The sequence below is a fragment of the Schistocerca gregaria genome, chromosome 1 (assembly GCF_023897955.1).
Source record: "Schistocerca gregaria isolate iqSchGreg1 chromosome 1, iqSchGreg1.2, whole genome shotgun sequence".
NCBI classification, from domain to species: Eukaryota; Metazoa; Arthropoda; class Insecta; order Orthoptera; family Acrididae; genus Schistocerca; species Schistocerca gregaria.
In genome coordinates, this window is record NC_064920.1 from 287,332,394 (window position 1) to 287,351,049 (window position 18,656).

Consider the following 18,656-nt stretch of genomic DNA (forward strand, 5'->3'; position numbering starts at 1 on the left):
CATGTTCTAGTATCACTCCCTGAATTTTTTCCTTTACATACTTCCAGTTGAGTATCGCCATTATAGTGGACATGACGATACTGAGAGACGTTTGCAGATCCACTGCAGTAGCCTATGGGACAACGGGCTCATCATAACCTCGCAAAGTAAGAAGCCTGCATTTACCTTCATTAAGTTGTGCACCTGAAGCAGTGCACCTGAACTCATACAATAATCATATATTTCAGTGTAGATATCTCCGCATAATTGCGGAACACAATCATCACCTCATCCGCGTATGCCCGAACAGCTGTAATCCCTCCCGAAAACATACAGTCTTTCAGCTGGAATGCTAGCATCCGAAATAGGGGCTCCAGAGACAACACAAACAAAGTCATTGACAGCGGGCTTCCTTGAGACACGACCTGACGGATATTTATCGGGGGCGTCAGTTGACCATTAACAACCACCGAAGCAGAAATATTCGTAAACAGATTTGAGAGCACTCGCCGTGTGTCAACAGTAAAACCAACTGCCTCCAGAATCCGAAGCAAGAAGTCGTGTTTAACACGATCAAGTGCCTTATCAAAGTCTACGAAAGCAAGGGAACAAGGGACAAGCGTTACAGCAACAACCGAAACCACGTCATGACACTCGATTATAGGTGTAAGAATGGCACGACAAGGTACGCAACTTTTTGAAGTTTTGCAACAATCACCTCCATCAGAGCCGACATCCTAGTATTAACTGCCCTCGCCACAGTCTTATAATCAAAGTAATTGGGCAAAAGCCATCAGGGGAAGACGGTCCAGGGCGTTTCGGGATAAATACAACTTTTACCGATTTCAACAAGTTCGGCACAACTCTACCCTGCACCACTTCCTTGGGAAGTCCTTCCAGAACGGGAGGCATATGAGGAGACGATCTCACAATAAATTTGTAAACTTCCTCAGGCAGAAATGTAGCTAAGAGCGTTTCATTATGTTCAGGTGTAATTGTCGTATCCAAGATGCTGACTAGTGGGTCGTAAAAGGTTGCACAGGGCTCATCAACGTTGTAGATGTCTACACAGTAATGACGTAAGACAGGCACTACATCAGCTTGCTCCGATACGGTATGCCCATTATTTGTCGTGAGAGGATGAATACAAGCGCGTCTCCGACGGGTCTGATGAAGCAAATGATGTGAGGAGGTCAGTTCTTCCGTCACCAATGAAAGCGGCTTGGATCGGATTTTCAATCCTTCCATATATATTCCTTTCAAAGTCAACAATTTTGCCTCACACGACTAACATGCGCAATTCGCACAGGGGCGTGGTCCGCAGCATCATGAAGTTTACGCAGGATGGATTGGTAATATTCTTAAGCTCTCCGAAAGTCTAGCGCTTTGGCAGCACCGAAAAGTATCAGAAGTTTGCCTGAACCTCGGTTTTGCCAGCTGTATCCACCAATCAAGGATGGAAGATTACTTCCCAGTGGACCGCAAGTACTCTTCCACACGGCTCACATCACGTCATCGAGAGAGTGGTCATCTAGGTGAGCAACATTTAACATCTACGGAGTGCGAAAGACTTTGATTGGTTGCTGTACCGCATTGAGGGTTGTAGTCACAGCACTGTGTTCCGTAAAGGAAGCTGGGATGACTTCAACATTAGGAATGCAATTGCACTGACAGTCTGATAAGTAAAACCTATCTAACCGACCACCGGAAGTCGCAGTAAAGTGGATAACTTTAACTTACTTCGAATATTTACATAGCAGGACGTCTTCCAGATGTAAGGAGTGGACCAATTCATGTAATACGTGACAGAAATTAAAATTTGGATATTTATCTGCAGGACGCAACACACAGCTAAAATCACAACCCAACAGAATACCGGGAGGACTATTTTTTATTTTGGTCATCAGTCTTCTGACTGGTTTGATGCGGCCCGCCACGAATTCCTCTCCGGTGCTAAACTTTTCATCTCAGAGTAGCATTTGCAACCGACATCCTTAATTATTTGCTGGATGTACTCCAATCCCAGTCTTCCTCTACAGTTTATGCCCTCTATAGCTCCCTCCAGTACATGGAAGTCATTCCTTCATGTCTTAACAGATTTCCTATCATCCTATCCCTTCTCCCTATCAGTGTTTTCCACATGTTCCTTCTCCTTACCTTATCAGTCCAGCTTATTTTCAACATTCGTCTGTAGCACCACATCTCAAATACTTTGATTCTCTTCTGTTCCGGTTTTCCCACAGTCCATGTTTCACTACCATACAATGCTGTACTCCAGACGTACATTCTCAGAAATTTCTTCCTCAAATTAAGGCCGATATTTGGTATTAGTAGACTTCTCTTGGCCAGGAATACCCTTTGTGTCATTGCTAGTCTGCTTTTAATGTCCTCCTTGCTCCATCCGCCATTGGTTATTTTACTGCCTAGGTAGCAGAATTCCTTTATCTATTTCATGACCATCAAACCTGATATTAAGTTTCTCGCTGTTGTGATTTTTACTGCATCTCATTATCTTCCTCTTTCCTCGATTTACTCTCAATCTATAGTCTGTATTCAGCTGACTGTTCATTCCGTTCAGCAGATCATGTAATTCCTATTCACATTCACTCAAAATAGCAATGTCATCAGTGAATCGTGTCATTGATATCCTTTCACCTTGAATTTTAATTCCATTCGTGAACCTTCCGATTATTTTCATCATTACTTCCTCGATGTACAGTTTGAAAAGTAGGAGAGAAAGGCTACAGCCGCTACATCCTTGTCTTACACCCTTTTTAATACGAGCGCTTTTTTCTTGGTCGTCCACTCTTATTATTCCCTCTTGGCAGTTGCATATATTGTATATGACCCGTCCCTCCTATAGCGTATCCCTACCTTTTTCAGAATTTCGAACATCTTGCACCATTTGACATTGTCGGACGCTTTTTGCACGTCGTCAGATCCTATGAACATGTCTTGACGTTTCTTTAGTCTTGCTTCCATTATTAACTGCAACGTCAGAATTGCCCCTTTCGTGCCTTTACCTTTCCTAAAGCCAAACACTGTCATCTAGCGCATCCTCAATTTTCTTCTGTATATTATTCTTGTAAAACGTGAATAGCAGTTTTGTTGCCACTTCCCCAATGATTTTAGAAATTCTGATGAAATGTTATTCATCCCCTCTGCCTTATTTGATCTTAAATTCTGATTTTTAATACTGGATCCCCTATCTATTCTAAATTGACTCCTGTTCCTACTTCTTTCTCATCAGAAAAATCTTTCCCCTCATAGAGACGTTCAATGTACTCTTTCCACCTATCCAATCTCTCCTCTACAGAGAGGACAATCATTTCTATTTTGATATCTTCACATTTTTCCTGCAGCCATTTCGTATAACCCTCCCAGCACTTTCCATTTATTTCATTCCTCAGCGACTTGTATTTCTGTATTCCGGAGTTTCTCGGAACATTTTTGTACTTCCTCCTTTTATCAATCAACTGAAGTGTTTCTTCTGTTACCCATGGTTTCTTCGCAGTTACCTTCTTTGTACCTCTGTTTTCCTTCCCAGATTCTGTGAGGGCCGTTTTTAGAGATGTCTATTCCTTTTCAACTGTACTGTCTACTGACCTCTTCCAATAGCTGTATCTACAGCCTTATAGAAATTCAAGCGTATGTCGTTATTCCTTAGTTCTTCCGTATCCCACTTATTTGGGTACTGGTTCTTCCTGACTAATGTATTAAACTTCAGTCTACTTTTCATCAAAACTATTTGTGATCTGAGTTTATATCTGATCCTGGGTACACATTACAATCCAGTATCTGATTTCGGAATGTCTTTCTGACCATGATGTAATCTAACTGAAATCTTCCCGTATCACCCGGCCTTTACCAAGTATACCTCATCCTCTTGTGATTCTTGGAAAGAGTATTCGCTATTATTAGCTGAAACTCAAATAGTCTTTCTCCTCTCTCATTCCTTGTTCCAAACCCATATTCTCATGTAATCTTTCCATCTACTCATTCCCCTACAAGTGCATTAGAGTATCCCACGACTATTAGATTTTCATCCCCCTTTCCATACTGTATTACTCTTTCTGTATCCTCATACACTTTCTCTGTCTCTAGCTTGGGACGTCGGCATGTATACCTCAACTATCGCTGTCGATGTTAATTTGCTGTCGATTCTGATGAAAAGTACCCTGTCACTGAACTGTCCACAGTAACAAATTCTCTGCCCTACCTTCCAATTCATAACGAGTCCTACTCCTGTTACACCATTTTCTGCTGGTGTTGATATTACCCTATATTCATATGACCAAAATTCCTTGTCCTCTTTCGACTTCACTTCACTGATTCCTACTATACCTACATTGAGACTTTGCATTTCATCTTTCAGATTTTCTGGATTGCCTACCGGAATCTTTTGCCAATGGAGAGATCATCATGACACATCTTCAATTAGGTACCACATGTCCTTTGGATTCACGTTACGTGTCTTAAATGGAGTGGTTTGCATTGCCTTCTGCATTCTCATGCCGTTGATGATTGCTAATTCTTCCGCCTTTAGGGGCAGTTCCCCACCCCTAGGACAAGAGAGTTCCCTGAACCTCTGTCCGCTCCTGTGCCCACTTTGACGAGGCCGTTGGTGACTTCTTATGCCGGAAATCTTCGGCCGCCAATGCTGACTAGTAATCAAAATTGAAGCAGCGACGGGATACCAACCAAGAACCGAGGACGTTTTGACTGTGAATCAAAGATGCTACCCCCCACTTTTTCTTAATCTCATTTTGTTCGTTTTATCTGCTAGGGGCGGACGTCACAAGACACCCGTCGTTCATCCATTAACTCAGTTTTTTTATTGCAGAGGGCAGAGAACCCCTGACCGAACGCGCTGAGTTACCGTGCCGGCTGTGCCACTGCCAGAATCCAACATTTCTACCTCAGCAATAGAAATGCCTTCGCAAAACAATAAGGTGGTCCCCGTAGAAAATTGTGCTGCTACATTTCAGATTACACGAAAACCCTTCCTGTAAAGATACTGTGTCCACACATGAGTGGAAATGAAATGACGCAGCGAAGCCGATTGCTATTCTGATTGAAACCTTGGTGATAGTCAAGGTAAGGCAGGATTCAGGTACGATTGTGAACGGGTCCGTAAGCAGTCACTACTGGTTACCTTTTACAATTACAAACAATTTATTTTAAATCAGTAATTTCAGACTTAACAATAAATAAAAAATACCACACGTTATGAATGAAGAAATAAACAACAGTATAAATAATAGTGTTTTCAGTAAGTTACAGTTTACCAAGTCACGATTAATTACAGATACAACAGTTAATGTTTTAAAAGCAAGCCACTTCGATATGGGCAGAAGGCCTTACACGCCAGGAATGGTAATAATTAAGAATTGCTTGAAACTTGCTGCAGTTTACAAATTAAAGGTATTGGAATATTAAAGTCAAGTCGCCACAAATACAGCACACGGCATCAGACGCCAGTAATGGCAGTAAATAAGGTTTTAAGGCTTACTGCTAAAATACAAGTACCAAATTAGAATTTTAGGGCAAATGGCCATAAACACGACTGAAGGCCTTACACGCCAGGAACGGTAATAATATAAAAAAATTGAGACCTGCTGCAAACATCAAATACGATAGAAAAAGCTCATTAAACAAATAAGCAACTGACCCAGACGGTGCTCCAGGAATCGACCTCTGAGTAGGTCCGGCAACAAACACTTTAGCGAGCGACGAGATGGGCAGCCCAGATTCGCATTCAGTACATAAGATGGTAACTCAGACTAGTGGCAGTCCAACGAGAGACCAATGATTATCTTGCTGGAGCCGGATCCAGCGGTTTCCACTACGTCCCCAGAATCCTGTGTTCCTGTGTTTACAGCGCCCGGAACGATAAAGGAACCACTACAACCAGAGTAGAAGAATCACCAACCGGCTTACAACCAAGAAAGATGTCAGAACTACACGCCTTACCGGGACAGCAACGGCAAGGCGAGGAAACGTACACTGCCGTTACATACACTATCCTCCAGGGCAGGTAAATGGGGCGTTAGCGACCAACAGGCAAGAAAAATTACCGTAGGCAGATCTTAACAAATTGTAACAAGTTGAACGCAGTAAATAGTAATAAGAAGTCGATTGACGCTAATCAGATCCGCCTTCCCCATGCACTCCAATCGCTGCTCTTTGCCTCGGCGGCACTACGACCAGCAACACAACACAAGTCACTGGAGAATCGCGAGATATCACAATGGTGGAGGTTTCTCTACTTGGATTGAAATGCTTTCATCTTAAGGCTTTTTGAACCGGTTTACGACGAAGTCGTGTACTCTTGTAGTGGTCCCGGCGTATTCTGGCACTGAGCGGACCTGGCTCCTCCTGAGCTTTTTGTGTACGTGGCTCTAGGGTGATTTGGAGACGGCTGGATTCTTCTTGCTGTAATAGTATTGGGTAATGATCCGAAGACAGCTCTTCCATTGTTTCTATTGTAACGTCGTTTGCTATTTTTTTTTTTTTTTTTTTTTGTTAGAACTACGTCAAGGACGTCTGAGTGGCGAGCAGCAATCACTGGAAAATTTTTGGGGTCGTCAGGACCCCTAACCGAAAACTGAAGTTTGTCTGAGAGCCTTAGAAGCTGCTCTCCCTTCGGGTTTCTTCAAAAATGTTCAAATGTGTGTGAAATCTTATGGGACTTAACTGCTAAGGTCATCAGTCCCTAAGCTTACACACTACTTAACCTAAATTATCCTAAGGACAAACACACACACCCATGCCTGAGGAAGGACTCAAACCTCCGCCGGGACCAGCCGCACAGTCCACGACTGCAGCGCCCCTGACCGCTCGGCTAATTGCGCGCGGCCTTCGGGTTTGTACTTCAAGAGTTCCATGCTGGGCGCTTCGCGTTCAGGTCGCCGCCTAAGAGTACTTTCTAGTAGTTGGTGGTTGGGGGCTAGGTAAGCGGCTCCAGTCGTCATAACTCCGTCTCCTGTGTGGATTTTGATTAGGGTGGCTTCAGTTTGTTGGATGTTGCGCTGTACCGTAGTGTTATGGAATATTCAGTTTCTAATGAACACCGCTGTACCGTCGCCTCGCTGGTTTAGCCTATTTGTTACGTAGGTCGTCATATTTCCGAGGTGGGAATGGTCGTGTGTTTTGAGGTGTGTCCCTGTCAATAAAAAAGAGTGTACACTGTGTTCCGAAATGAACGTCTGTGTTTCAAGCTTATTATTTTTCCGCCTATCTGCGTTCCATATGAATACGATAAGTGGTCTGTTTGGCACTTTGGGCCGCGCCCTCTCTAGTTCGTTATTCTGAGTAACCCTTTTAGCAGCTATGCTGCTTTTGTCTCCCTGTCTTATGCACGTTTCAGTTTTTCGGTTGTCTCTGTTAGAGTTGAAATGAGCTGCTCCTTATTAAATGCTTCCAGTGTGCCTAGAATTCCTTTGCTGTGCCTAAGGGGTTATTTCCTTGTGTGTTTTGCTGTTGTCCTGTCCGGGCGATCCTGTGACTGATTATGGTGGTCCCCTCTCTGTTGGTGGACTCGTGTGTTTAGCTGGTTTTCTGTTTTCTTGGTCTGGATGACTCTGTCTTCTGCTGTTTAGTGCTGCGAAAGTGGTCAAGTCAGGAGGTTTTTGTCCTGTTTGTCGTACTCTGGCTGCGGTCTTGGGTTGGTGCAATTTTATTTTCTTTTGGTGAAATTTTCGGTCCTTCCATGGCGCTGTTTGCGCTCCTTTGAAATTGTTCAGTCCTTGGAGAGTCTCGGGATCGAGTTATTCGGCGCATTTCACACATTAGGGTAGCATGCAACAGTAGCTCGCCTTATGTCCAAATCGTTGGGAATTTCGGCACTGGGATTTTCCAAGTCTGTCCTTGTAGGCTTCGATTACTGCAGTGGCTTGGAGTACGAAGCTTTCGCCGTAAATTTTCTCTGACTCCTTTTTATACGGTAGAGTCACTTAGTATGTGGCGGTGAATATCAGCTGGTTTGGTGTGTCTGACCCTGTGTTTATATTGGTGTACTGCTTTTGGTTTGTATCCTAGACTTTTCAGGTGTTCGGAAACTCCTCTGTTGCTATGAAACTTCCTGGCAGATTAAAACTGTGTGCCGGACCGAGACTCGAACTCTGGACCTTTGTCTTTGGCGGGCAAGTGCTCTACCAACTCAGCTACTCAATCACGACTCACTCCCCGTCCTCACTCCTTTAATTCCGCCAGTACCTCGTCTCCTACATTCGAGTCTCGGTCAGGCACACAGTTTTAATCTGCCAGGAAGTTTTATATCAGCGCACACTCCGCTTTAGAGTGAAAGTTTTATTCTAGGAACATTCCCCAGGATGTGGCTAAGCCATGTCTCCGCTATATCCTTTCTCCAGGAGTGCTAGTCCTGCAAGGTTATCAGGAGAGCTTCTGTGAAGTTTGGAAGATAGGAGACACAGTTTTAATCTGCCAGGAAGTTTCATATCAGCACACACACCACTGTAGATTGCAAATTTCATTCTCCTCTGTTGGTATTTGCTGTGGTGGGTCTTTGATTACCACTTTCAGTGTCTTGTCTTCTTGCACCTGATGCGCAAAATGTGGTGCGTTTTGTGACTTGATCAACTCAAATGCTGTCTAGTAATCTGTAGTGGAGTTGGTATTTGATGGTTCCCCCATGGTATACTGATTTTAGGGGTCCATTGAGTTTTTCTCTCAGGTCCGGTTTCAGTCCGAATATCGTCTGCTGTGAGGTGGATTACTATCCGTATTTCTCGTGTTTCTGTAGTCTTTTGGCTTGTCTTCTCCTGTTGGTTCCCCTTCCTCTACCAGCGGTAGGGTAGTGAACCTGGTTTTGCTCTCAAAGTTGATTTCCCCCTTTGGAGATACAGTGGTAGGACCCGTTTTCGCGCCTTTTTTGCTTCCCTTCAAGGCTGTGTGTCTTGTGAGGTGGGGGAATGTGCTTGTCTGCTCTTTGTATCTCCTCTCCTTGTAGTGTCGTGTTCCCTTGGCATGTCCGTAATCCGAGGTTGTTATTTACAGACTTTGTTCGGTTTTCGTACTTTGTGTCCACACCTGTGAAATTGGCTTGTTAGACCTCGGGTGTTGACTGTAACTTAGGCATTTGGGGGCCGATTGTATCGGTGGTTTCCCCGTTGTGTTTCTCATCGGTGTGAATGGCGCCTGCTAGTGTGAAGGGTCACATAATCTCGGAACGGCCTTGTCCCTACACCTGTTCTGGCCTGGAAGACAGCGAACTTGTCTGGTCGTAGCAGGGGCCCTAGTTCTGCAGCGTCCACTAGCACTATCAAGCCCTACTTCCAGCTGTTCAGAACTTTCATCCTGTCTCCTAAACTCGGAACCTAATAGCTGATACAGCTTTACCTCTTTTTGTGATTGCGACAGGAGGAGGACGGGGAGGAAGGATAAATTTTCGTGATTTCGGCCTTATGGGAAGGCTCGCGTGTGCAGTCTGGTTTACGCGTTCGCCATAAGCAGCTCCTATAGTTCTCTCTGGCCGCTTTTGTTCCTATGCTGGTGTCCTCGCCCGGCTTGGCTGCCCTCTGTGATTGTGGCCGTCATCTAAGGTTTGTCAGATCCGACAAGTAATGTCTGGTGTTCTGTGTCACAGCTGTTTTCTATGTCTGCACTCAGAAGCTCAAGAGCCAAATCACCAGGCAGTGTTGAGCTGGTATCCAGTGTCATGGCTGATAAGATTCTCCCTGACCTTTACCTCGATGGCTTCTTATATGACACTGTTATAGTATCTTGGGGTCTATGGGATAACCTCGATGTCATCATATTTCATCGAGTAACCAAATTCTAGACAGTGTTCTGCTAAGGCTGACTGTGTTGCCTGTCTGAGTCTGGTTCGCCTCTAGAGTTCTTTACATCTGGCGTCTACAGTCCTGGTGACCTGGCCGATGTATTACATCGACATCCCACACTGGCGCGGGATGTTGTAAATGCCTGGTATGCATAGCCCCAGGTCATACTTCACATTCCCCAACATAGTCCCAATTATAGTGGGTGAGCAAAATACGTTCTTGATGTCATGTTTCATGAGAATTCTGCTGATCTTGGCAGAGATCGGCCCAGCATAAGGCTGGTATGCCACTAAGCTTTTGACACCATTACTCACAAGCGACTTCTAATCAAGATGCTGGCCTATGGGGTATCGTCTCAGTTTTGCGACTGGACTCGTGATTTCCTGTCAGGAAGGTCGCAGTTCGTAGTAATAGACGGTAAATCATCGAGTAAAACTGAAGTGATATCAGGTGTTCTCCAGGGAAGCGTCCTGGGACCTCTGCTGTTCCTGATCTATATAAATGACCTGGGTGACAAACTGAGCAGTTCTCATAGGTTGTTCGCACATGACGCTGTAATTTACCGTCTAGTAAGGTCATCCGAAGACCAGTATCAGTTGCAAAGCGATTTAGAAAAGATTGCTGTGTGGTGTGGCAGGTGGCAGTTGACGCTAAATAACGAAAAGTGTGAGGTGATCCACATGAGTTCCAAAAGAAATCCGTTGGAATTCGATTACTCGATAAATAGAGCAATTCTCAAGGCTGTCAATTCAACTAAGTGCCTGGGTGTTAAAATTACGAACAACTTCAGTTGGAAAGACCACATAGGTAATATTGAGGGGAAGGTTAGCCAAAGGTGGCGTTTCATTGGCAGGACACTTAAAAGATGCTACAAGTCCACTAAAGAGATAGCTTACACTACACTCGTTCGTCCTCTGTTAGAATACTGCTGCGCGCAGTGGGATCCTTACCAGGTGGGATTGACGGAGGACATGGAAAGGGTGCAAAAAAGAGCAGCTCGTTTTGTATTATCACGCAATAGAGGAGAGAGTGTGGCAGATATGATACGCGAATTGGGATGGAAGTCATTACAGCAAAGACGTTTTTCGTCGCGGCGAGATCTATTTACGAAATTTCAAACTTTCTCTTCCGAATGTGAAAATATTTTGTTGAAGCCAACCTACATAGGTAGGAATGATCATCAAAATAAAATAAGAGAAATCAGGGCTCGAACAGAAAGGTTTAGGTGTTCGTTTTTCCCGCGCGCTGTTCGGGATTGGAATGGTAGAGAGATAGTATGATTGTGGTTCGATTAACCCTCTGCCAAGCACTTAAATGTGAATTGCAGAGTAGTCATGCAGATGTAGATGTAGATGTAAGCCGTTCGCAGCTCGTGTTCGTGCCGTTTATTGGCAAATGGCTATGAGCACTATGAGACTTAACATCTGAGGTCATCAGTCCCCTAGAACGTAGACCTATTTAAACCTAACTAACCTAAGGACATCACACACATCCATGCCTGAGGCAGGATTCGAATCTGTGACGTAGCGGTCACGCGGTTCCAGACTGAAACGCCTAGAACCGCTCGTGCCGTTTATTGCTTGGCATCTTGTCTTTGCGGTACTACCGTCCCGCTTCTTACTCGATTTACTGGCGTCACTAAGATGCTGGCGTGCCTGCTCATGAGTGGCAGCAGGAGCACTTATGGATAAGAGGACTGTCGTACTATCTTTGGAGCGACCGCTAGTATTTCCGGAGTTCGGTGCGGACGGATAGGCAGTGAAGACCGGAACGGAGCGTCGGTGAGGCGCCGACAGTCAGTGCTCGCCGACCTCTGGCGACACACATGAACTGTCCCACGAAGGGAGGTTGGAGTGGGACGACAGTTGGTTGGTCGTTCGGTTGGTCATCTCATCGGCCGAAGTATATTTGGTCCTTTCACCATTTATGGGTCTGTAGTCGGTCGGTTTGCTTGGAGCAACGAGGAATTCTCCACGGGACGTAGTTTGGCCGGGGCCGCTGCCGGTCTCTACGCAGTGTTGGAGCGTGTGGGGCTGTTCCCGTTGCTACGAGGTCTGTGGCTCACGGCCCTGGGCACGAAAGTTAAGTTTTGATTTAATCTACAAGCAAGTCAAGACTCTTTGGAGTTCGTTATCGACTGTTGGGATATTCCAGCGAGCAACAACGTGGTTTTCAAGTTGGAAAATTCTAGCCACACGTTGGAGTTTCACCGTATTTGGCTATTTGAATCGAAGTGCACAAGTGGAATCTTCTGCTTTCTGGCCATTAACGTTCAAGTTACCTGCCCTGGCCGTTTTGGGCAGTGTAGTTTCCTCATCGTATTGTTCCTGTTGAGCACGGTGTGTAATTTGACAGCTCCACGTATGATTGGTTGTTGGCGCCAATATATTCTACATAGTTCCGTCCGTTGAACTCCCTTTTGTGCTCTGGTTAGGTGAAGTGGAAGTTATCTTGTAGGTGGGTCCGTTGACTGTCGGTCGGTTGGGTTGTTGACGGATCGTGAATGGTCGGCCTGACTACCTGTCTCACCTAAGCGAGCGTTAGTGTTTGAATTCCAGGCCGACCGTCGAAGATCTGAGCGCCCGTAGGTGTACTCCCTTCTTTTATTTGGTCTTGTTATTTGTACTTGTATGGCTTCTAGCCAATTTTTTATTATGGTTTTTTTTGCCCTTAAAGACTTCTTCATTTTAAAGGTATTAATGTTGTTGAATTTTAAGTGTTGGGCCTAGAGCCATTTTGAGCTTGAGTTGTTTTGCTCCTTAAGGCCTTCGGCCTAGTTCAAGGGACTGTTTCATGTAAGGGCTTTGGCATTTAAAAATTTTAATGTTGTTGAAATTTAAGTGTTGGGCCTTTAGCCGATTTTGAATTCAAGATGTTTGCTCTGAAAATCTCAGTTTCGTTGGGCTTCAGCCTAACTAAAGATCTGTTTTAAGATAAGGCTTTGCGTTTTAAATTTCTGTTTTGGTTCAGTTTTGCCTAAGTAAGAAGTATTTTACTTAAGGCATTTTTTGTAATTTAATGTTGTTTAGCCTTAAGTGTTGGGCTTTCAGCAGGTTTTGAATTAAAATTGTTTGCTCTGAAAATCTGAGATTCCTTGGGCCTTCTGCCTAAATAAAGAACTGATGTAAGGTAAGGCTTGCCTTTTAAATTTCTGATTATGTTTGCGTTTTCAGTTATTGACCATCAGGCGTTTTTAAATGAAAGAGGCTTACCGCTGGTAATTAAGTCCTAAAGGTTAAATCTGTGTGTTTAAAAAAAATGTGCTCTTGTAATATTTCATCAAATAATATAGTTGTATGTTCGAGTGTAACTGACAGAACCTTACTTTGGCCCCTTTCCACAAATTAAATTACCTGTCCTGTCTTGCAGGTTAATCCGGGACTGATGACCTCAGATGTTAAGTCCCACAGTGCTCAGAGCCAATCAAATATGTTTGTGGCCTTCAGCCGTGGAATAAGTTAATATTTCTTTAATTAGACTTCGGCCATTCTGTTGTAAGTTTAAAAAGAAATTTCTTGCTTGGAAAATTGTTTATTAATGTGTTTTAAGTATAGCTGTCCTTCGTACGTGTAGCGTAGGCCTTCAGTAGCTAATTGTTTTCAATTGTATGCTTTTTTAAAGGAAAATAAATTTACCTTCTATTTTTAATTGCTTTTGGTTCCTAAGCCAGGCCTTAAGCCGTTCTTGTTTTTGACGTGGTTTTGGGCCATCAGGCCAGAAAGCATCTCACGCTCGTTAACTAGGTCTTCAGCCGTATTGTTTAACTTTGATCTTCTAAAGCAATGTGTAAATGAGTGGATCTTAGAAAAATGAAGTTGTGTGCTTGATTGTGCAACTCACAGTAATTGTTTACGGGCCCATCCACAATCATAACATTATCCTGTGCGTTCTCTGAATACCTACCGACCTGGTTTCAGCCACCTTCTTCGTCTCTTCTGGTTTCTCTTGATCCTGTGGCTGACTCCCAGGTCGAAGGACCTTTTAGGTGTCTCTAGAAGAAATCGGATTTTTGCTGAACACCGATTGTGCGTGTGCTACTTCCGCCGCCAAAGTGTAGCGTTCTGACAGAGTATGTGCCCTGTGGACTAGAGTTTTGAGCACTCCATTCTTGTGTGCCAGTTGGGGCCAGCTATCGGGTATGAGAAGGTTTGCGGTATACACTGTGCCCAAATGTGCCACCTGCCTTCCTCTTGACTAATAAACCCAGCAATGAGAGCTGTACATCCTTCTCCAGTTCTATCAGCCACAGGGTCCAGAAGAAGAGGCGGTTAAGATGGCGTACCTGCCTTATCTTATACCGATGTCTGCCAAGATCAACAGAATTCTCATGAAACATGACGTCAAGAGCGTATTTTGTCCACCTACTAAAAGTGGGACAATGCTGGGGAATGTAAAGGATGACCTAGGGTACGCAATCCCGGTGGTTACAACATTACATGACAGTTTGGGACGTCATACAGTCGCCAGGCCACCGGAACTGTGGACGCCGGGTATAAAGAACACCAGAGGCACCCTAGACTCAAACAGGCAACAAAATCAGCCTTAGCGGATCAATGTCTTGAACTTGGTCACTTCATGAACAATATTTGTATAGTGACACCAAGATTATCACGCAGGCCCCAATATACTGGGACAGATCATTAAGGAATCCAACGAGGTAGTCACCGTGACTATTGCCCGAGATCCGGCTCTTGAGCTTCTGAATACTCAACGTAGGAAGGTACAGACCGAGGTAACAGCCATGAGACAGCACCGGACATTACTGCTCAGGCTTGAGAAACCTCAGATGACGACCACAGCTCCAGAGGACAGCCGAGCGCACTTGGACACGAGTCCAGCGGCCGGAGAGGGTACCTGGAGCGGCTCCTGGCGGACATACCACACGACGCGGCACGGACCGGTTATGGAACGCCCAACTAGCAACAGAAGTGGTGGAAACCGAGGAAACAGCCGTGTAATAGAGCACCAGGCATTTCACATCGGTCTTGACACACCTAAGATAACAATCATGACCCCAGAGGACGGCAGACGGAACACCGGTGACAAGACAGGACTTGGAGTCACTCCTCGCGGACGCGTACCACGGAGAGAACGCTCGCCACGTCACGGACCGATTACGGAGCGACGAGTACCATCCAGGCATAAGTACTGGACCCAATCTCTCCAGTGACCATTATCGGTTAGCACCTGAAGAAGACAGTGAATTAGGCCATCGAGATGTCTTGAGTCAACAACGCGAACATCCGGCAAAGATCGCTATTATTCAACATGTCATCCAACATCTTCATTCCTCATGCGTACTTAAAGGGTGTTGGGGATGTAAGTGGAGATATTTCAACTGATGACTGAGCACAGTGTACGGAATATCATTCCATCGGTATTTATTTCATGCGCCGGCTGGTAATTATAGCAACTTACTGCTCTAGATTTTCAGGTACACCGGTACTTCAAAGTACGCATGGCAGAAGCAAGCCATTAATGTTTATTTTCCCCTAGGCAGTAGGTCAGGTACTGAAGTTTGGGTGTGTGGAGGCACAATGGGTAGTCTGTATCGACAGGCGTAGTGCACTCCACAGTGCCGCTCGTTTTATGCAGGAAACAGGAGGTAGTAATTTCTATAATGTGTTTGCGCGAAGATTGTTAGAAACAAAGAAAAAAATAACTAAAACACCGAAGTGGCTAACCGTTAGGTGAAAACTATCAAAATATCTGTACCTGTCCTACTAGTACCATAAATTTGCAACCCTCGCCGCTAGAGGGCTCCTACTTGTAGCGTGTAACATGGCGGTCCGTAACGTAACTAAGTCGATGCTTGAGAAATAGTGTGCTGCAATCGAGTTTCCAACTGAGAAACTCTACTTCAGCATAAGAGTGCGGGACTCCAAGCGAACACTGAAAGGTCTCCAACAATCCGAAACCTTAGGTGCAATGTCATCGGTCATTCTGCATACAGTTCACACTTGGCTCCTATCGCTTTTCATCTGTTTCCAAAGCTTCGAAGATTTAACTTTGGTGTTGATGCAGCAGAGGTGATGTTGTGGCTCCGTCAACGAAGACAAACATTCGATAGTGACGGTATGAAGTAACTGGTTTCCCGTTGGAAGAAATGTATTCTACACTGGGGTGACTAAGCTGACAAATAAATATACACATGAAATATGGATGTGTGGAATGTTAATAACATTTGATTTATTCAATAAGCTTTAAAAATGTTCACATAAAGAATTCAGAGCCATTACGTTTTCAGCACGCTCTCGTAAATATTACTTGCTTTACATAATAATTGCATGAACAGTAATTTTAGTATCACATTGGGGCGCCAGAGGTTGTTGTTGACATAAATAGAAACCATTATTTTAAATCGTATTCATTGCAGATTTACTTACGGTTACCGGTTACGAAACAGCCATCTTCAGACCTGTTTCACTCAGCGTGAACAACCAGCGGGTGAAACCATCATAAACACACTTTTTTTCTTATTTATCTTCAACTGGGCGGTGTGAATCTTTCTATGATACATTTGGTTGGAAATCCGTGGAGAAAAGAATTACTTCAATCAGTCTGACTGCGTTTATTTCTTGTTGAATACCATACTGTATAGACGAAATATATTTTGCTTGTACGTGAACATTGACGTATGACATAATAGCCGTATGTACCTCTTAAGTTAGTGGTGCTGTGACAAACTAAGTTTTGTACAAACGCACTAGACTTCCCTGTTGACTTGATTTCCTTGTACCGTTTGAGAAATGTGACATGACAACAATTTATACTCGTATTAAAATTATTGTTATTAGTTTCAGATTAGGAACTTTACTTTGAAATACAAGGATACAAACATAAATAAATCGATAGATCACAATTAGATTAATTGTTGTATCCATAGCAAACTAATTGCGTAGAAATACATCAGGAACCAAGGGTAACCATGAACGGCGAGCAGTATTTGGAAAGCAGGCTAAAATTTGGCCTAAATATGGATTACAAGCTCATCTGAAATAAGCTAAGATAGAAAACCGTTTATTGGATGTTGTCCGTAATTCCTCCTCACCGGCTTATTAGATCCAGGGACATAACCGAATATGTAAGATATGTAAGCTCAATATATGTGCTTAAAATTAATTTTTACTCATGGAAATTGTCACTTCTTTCAATAATATGGCATATATTCATGAATTAATAGAACTTCTCATGAATGCACCAAAACAGAAGTATTTATATTCCGTTTGGAGCAAACTAAATAAAACAGGTAAAACCAAATAGCGGGTAAAAATCTACTTTCCCTCCCGTTTCGTCGAGTGGTCTCGATTACAAACGCTCACTCACGATGTTTCTTGTTCGGTTTGTCCCTGCAATTCTTTGTAGTCCGTGACCGAGCTGCGCCACATAATACGTAACCACATGCACTGACCTCTGTATACCTTGTCGTCCGCAATATTTCTGATGTCTCATTTATTTCTATATAATTTTGCGTAGCGTACATGTTATCAAATTTTTGTCATGCTGAGACTCTCGTATGATTTTTATATGTTCCTACTCAGCACAAATACACAGTTTTTGTTCCTCTTCTACTGGCCATAAAGGTCGCTGTATCCACAAGCATCTACGTTACTATTGTAAGAAGGCAGAATATTTCATCGGTAATATTCAGTAAAATATTCTCGGAATTCCAACTATATCACGTGATTAAAAATCCACCAACATTCGACCAAGTATAGCACGGTCATTGTAAAACGGAACAGAGTGCAGGTGGCCTGCTATCACGCCGTTAACCACTAAATCTTCCTGTATGCCGTCAATTACGCTCGCGGTATCGTCAAGTCCGTGTGTTGATACCATGTTCTGCTATAACCTCGACATCACATTTCCCTATGAAAGAAAATGGAAGTGGGGCAAAAGTTCATAAAAAGGCTCAACAGTAAACTTTCTGAATGATATTGTATGTAGCGCAGAATGTGGTTATGGATGTTGTTGCGATCTTCAGTCCAGATACTGGTTTGATGCAACTCTCCATGCTACACTGTCCTGTTCAACCTGCTTCGAGTAACTATAGCAACCTACATCCTTCTGAATCTGCTTAGTGTGCTCATCTCTTGGTCTCCGTCAACGATTTTTACCCTCCACCCACTCCCTCAAATATTACATTGATGATACCTTGAAGCCACATAAAGTGTCCTACCAACCGATACTTTCTTTCACTGAGGTTGTGCCACAAATTCCTCTTGTCCCCTATTCTGTTCAGCACCTCAAAAAAAAAAAAAAAAAAAAAAAAAAAGCAGTCAAGTAGCTCTAAGCACTATGGGACTTAACATCTGAGGTCAGCAGCCCCCTAGACATAGAACTACTTAAACGTAACTAACCTAAAGCATCACACACATCCATGCCCGAGGCAGGATTCGAATCTGCGACCGTAGCAGCAGCGCGGCTCCGGACTGAAGCGCCCAGAACCGCGCTCGGTCACAGCGGCCGGCTCTTCAGTATCTCCTCATTAGTTACGTGATCTACATATCTTATCTTGAGTATTCTTCTGTAGCACCACATTTTGAAAGCTTCTATTGTCTTCTTGTGTAAACTGTTTATCGTCCATGTTTCACTTCCACACATGGCTACATTCCGTATAAATGCTTTCAGAAAAGACTTCCTGACAAACAAATCTATACTCCATGTTAACAAATTTCTCTTCTTCAGAAACGCTTTTCTTGACATAGGCAGTCTACATTTTATGTCGTCTCTAATTCGACCATCATCAGTTATTTTGCTCCCAAAATAGAAAAGCTCATGTACTTTTTTAAGTGTCTCGTTTCCTAACCTAATTCCGTCAGCATCACCAGATTTAATTCGACTACTTTCCATTATTCTAATTTTGCATTTGTT